General features: G+C 46.7%; 1 non-coding gene across 1 annotated transcript; it reads left to right on the top strand.

Moving 5' to 3' along the window:
* The first annotated feature begins 3902 nt into the window (after positions 1 to 3902).
* TRNAP-UGG (transfer RNA proline (anticodon UGG)) lies at positions 3903 to 3974 on the top strand. Its single transcript has one exon. It is a non-coding gene; the product is annotated as a tRNA-Pro (tRNA).
* Positions 3975 to 4863: the final 889 nt, after the last annotated feature.

Here is a 4863-nt window from a genome sequence, read left to right as displayed (position 1 = left end):
CTACTTATTACTGCTGCAGAGCGCTGCCCCCTGGTTACTGCTGCAGAGCATTGTGCCCCCTGGTTACTGCTGCAGAGGAGGGCAACTAAAGTGGGAAATAGTTTGCAGGATAAAAAGGATCAGGAAAGACAAAGAGAGCTCAGTATATCCGGTTTCAAGGAGAGAAGAGAGAGAGGATGGGAGAGAGAAGAGAGACGAGGGTGATGAGAGAGAGATGGGGGAGAGAAGAGGGAGACGGGATTGGAGAGAAAGAGACAGGGGGAGAGGGGGTGGGAGAGAGATATTTAAATCCATAAAGGGATAAAGGACGGGCGGGAGGGAGGAGAAAAGTTACAAAAAAGAGCTCAGAATCTAACACTAGAGAGTCAGAAACTGAGATGGAACAGAGGGAAGTTTTACTTTACTGAGAGGGTGGTGGATAAGTGGAACAGCCTCCCAGCACAAGTGGTAGAGGGTAATACAGTGAGGGGATTAAACATGCATGGGATAGACATATACAGCTCCTGAATCTAAGACGAGACCAATGACTGAGGTTTGAGTCTTTACAGCAGGAAAAACGGGCAATTCGACGGGGGGCCGGATGGGGCCGATTTTTTCTCCGCATGACCTGAGTGAATGTGCCCCTTTCCTCCTTCCCGTGACACCGGTTGAATTAACCCCCCCCCCCTCCCAGCGCCCTGGAAACTATGTTACTTATTTCATACACAGAGGGAAATAAACCCCGCCCCGGATTCCAGTCTCCGGATAACGGGGGGGGGATTATGTGGCATCTGTAACCCCTTCAAACTGTGATATATACAGAGCGGGGGGGGGGGTATCTGCATTATATACAGCGAGGGGTATCTGCATTATATACAGAGCGGGGGTATCTGCATTATATACAGAGCGGGGTATCTGCATTATATACAGAGCGGGGGTATCTGCATTATATACAGAGCGGGGGTATCTGCATTATATACAGAGCGGGGTATCTGCATTATATACAGAGCGGGGGGTATCTGCATTATATACAGTGAGGGGCTTCTAACTTATAGGCTGATCCACAGCGCAGGGAACATCGGGGGGGGGTAGAAGAAGGGAGCGTGGCACAAAGATCATCATCAACATAGGATTCTAAAAAAACATAAATTCTAAAAAAACGAAGAATGAAAACGTAGGTTCATTAATAACAGAGAGGGGAGGGTTGGTTAAGGAGGACAAGGAAAAATCAGAAACTTTAAATAAGTATTTTTCCTCAGTATATGTTATGGAGGAACCTATGGCAATGGAGATACATAGGACCACTGAGAAAAACTTTCAGTCAAACTGTGAGTGGATGGCTCGGGACAGGCGCTGCAGCAACTAAAGAAAATTATAGACCTGTGAGCTTAACTTCCGTTGCTGGGAAAGTATTTGAAGGGCTGTTTAGGGATAATATTCAAGAATTCCTTGGGAAGAATAGTATTATTAGCATAAATCAGCAGGTTTTATGAAACATAGGTCCTGTCAAACTAATTTAATTGCATTCTACGAAGAAGTAAGTAGAAGTGTAGATCAGGGGGTTGCAGTGGACGGAATCTACTTGGATTTTGCCGAGGCGTTTGACTCGGTTCCACACAATAGGTTAGAATTCAAACTGAAAGAAATTGGCCTAGATGCAAATTCTTGTTCTTGGGTATAACATCGGCTTAGAGGTAGAGAACAGAGAGTCGTCATAAATGGTAAATTTTCAAGCTGGTCAAAAGTGGTGAGTGGTGTCCCTCAGGGTTCTGTTCTGGGACCAATTTTATTTAACATTTTTATAAATGACCTGGCAGTAGGCGTTGTAAGTCATGTTTCTGTGTTTGCAGATGACACAAAACTAGGTAAAGTTATACAGGGCGAGCGGATATTACTGTGCTGCAGAGGGATCTAGATAGACTGGGGGGCCGGGCACTCAAATGGCAGATGAAATTCAATGTAGATAAATGTAAAGTTATGCACTTCGGGGTAGCGAATGCACAAGCAACCTACACCCTAAACGGTAGTGAATTAGGGGTCACGACAAATGAGAAGGATTTGGGAATTGTTATAGACAACAAACTAGGCAACAATGTGCAGTGTCAGTCTGCGGTTGCTAAGGCCAGTAAGGTATTGTCGTGTATAAAAAGGGGCATCAATTCGCGGAATAAAGATATAATTTTGCCTCTGTATAAATCAATGGTAATGCCGCACCTTGAGTATGCTGTGCAATTTTGGGCACCTTTTCTAAAGCAGGATATCATAGCACTAGAAAGGGTGCAGAGGCGGCTACAAAATTAATAAAAGGAATGGAGCGCTATAGTTATGAAGAAAGGTTAACTAATTTAAATCTGTTTAGTTTAGAAAAACGTCGCCTCAGAGGGGATATGATAACGTTATATAAATATATTCGGGGCCAATACAAACCATTGTGTGGAAATCTGTTCATAAACAGGACTATGCATAGGACACGTGGTCATGCGTTCAGACTGGAAGAAAGGAGATTTAGACTAAAGCAGAGGAAAGGGTTTTTTACAGTAAGGGCAGTAGGGATGTGGAATTCTCTGCCTGCAGAGGTAGTTTTATCAGAGTCTGTACAGACGTTTAAACTGCAACTGGATGGATACCTGGAAAAACATAATATTCGGGGATATAATCTTTAATTATGGGGAAACAGCTGATTGATCCAAGGAGAAATCTGACTGCCATTTTGGGGTCAAGAAGGAATTTTTTTCCCTGGTTAGTGCAAAATTGGAAAGAGCGAAGCCGGGGTTTTTTGCCTTCTTTTGGATCAAACAGCAACAAATTAACAGATATAGGAAAGGCTGAACTTGATGGATGCAGGTCTTTTTTCAGCCTATGTAACTATGCAACTATGTAACTATGTAACCCCAAAGCTCCTCCCACTATGTCCAACCCATATAATTAACATAATTTAGCAACCTGTTTATCATGGTGCAGATTATTTCATACAAATACACTAACATGCCAAAGACACATGATCACACACTGACATACCCAGACACACACTAGCACACACTAACATACCCAGACACACACATACACACAATAACATACCCAGACACACACACATACACACACTAACATAACCAGACACACACACATACACACACTAACAAACATACCCAGACACACACACATACACACACTAACATAACCAGACACACACACATACACACACTAACAAACATACCCAGACACACACACATACACACACTAACATAACCAGACACACACACATACACACACTAACAAACATACCCAGACACACACACATACACACACTAACATAACCAGACACACACACATACACACACTAACAAACATACCCAGACACACACACATACACACACTAACATACCCAGACACACACTAACATACCCAGACACACACTAACATACCCAGACACACACATACACACACTAACATACTCAGACACGCACATACGCACACTAACATACCCAGACACACACACTAACATACCCAGACACACACATACACACACTAACATACCCAGACACACACATACTCACACTAACAAGCATACCCAGACACACATATAACATTTCTCTCCATCGGAACTCCAGGCCCAGAGGCAGTGCCCACTCTCTGGCTCGTTGGTCTAGGGGTATGATTTTCGCTTCGGGTGCGAGAGGTCCCGGGTTCAAATCCCAGACAAGCCCAAGATGAACAGCGCCGCCCGGTGCCGTGGCTCTTCTCTGCTAGGCATCTTTTTTAAGAAGTTATCGCCAATCCCGCTGTACTTCTGCATAAAAGAAGAAGCGGTTGCCTTGGGACGGGAAGGTTGCAGACGCCGGCGTGCCGCTGGACGTCCGATTTAGCTTCCCTGCTAAACTTTCCGCTCATTCGGGCTCACGCCGCGGCCAGCTCGATATCTGTCTGGCTCGTTGGTCTAGGGGTATGATTCTCGCTTTGGGTGCGAGAGGTCCCGGGTTCAAATCCCGGACGAGCCCGAGAACTGCCCGTTGGGCTGAGCGGTCTGCGTAACGCGCGCCCCCTCATTTAGGAGGAGGCTGCCAAAATACCTTTTCTGCTCCGTCTCGATGAAAATGCTGTCGCTTTACAATGGGACGTTTCCCCTGACAGTGGCTTTGTCGTCGTCATCGCCGCCGCCGCCGCCAAGACTGCGGTCCCGGGTTCAAATCCCGGATGAGCCCGAGATCCTAAAGAACCCTTTAGCGCCTGTGTGAAAGTTTCTCTTCATCCCAACTCCGGGCCCAGAGCCACTGCTAACAGTCCAGCTCATTGGTCTAGGGGTATGATTCTCGCCTAGGGTGTGAGAGGTCCCAGGTTCAAATCCCAGACAATCCTGAGCTTGACAGCGCTATACGTCACCACAGCTCTTCTCTGTGGGCCGTTGCTTTTAAGATGGTGCTGGCTATCCCTTTTCTACTCCCATAAAGGAAGAAGCCGTTGCTTTTGAACGGGAAGGTTCTCCTGACGGTGCCCGGCTGCAGGCACTTTCTTGCCGCCGGGGAGGTTGCGATTGACGTCCATTTTAGCTTCCCTGCTAAACTTCTCGTACATTCGGGCTCACGCCGCGGGGTTTTCACTGTCTGTCTGGCTCGTTGGTCTAGGGGTATGATTCTCACTTTGGGTGTGAGAGGTCCTGGGTTCAAATCCCTGAGCGCTTGGCACGGCCTCCTTTTAGGAGGACCCTTACCTTTCTGCTCCGCCTCAGAGAAAATGCCACTCGGGTGCCGTCGCTTTGCAATGGGAAGTTTCTCTCGACAGTGCTTGGCTGCAGAGAGCGAGAGGCTTTGTCGCTCGACGTCCATTTAGCGTCCCTGCTAAACTTTCTCTTCTTCCGATCACCGGGCCCGGAGCACCTGCCAGCTGTCT

Source organism: Spea bombifrons, chromosome 1 (genome assembly GCF_027358695.1).
Source record: "Spea bombifrons isolate aSpeBom1 chromosome 1, aSpeBom1.2.pri, whole genome shotgun sequence".
NCBI lineage: Eukaryota > Metazoa > Chordata > Amphibia > Anura > Pelobatidae > Spea > Spea bombifrons.
The sequence above is the reverse complement of the archived record's forward strand: the minus strand, read 5'-3'. Positions and strand labels throughout refer to the sequence as shown.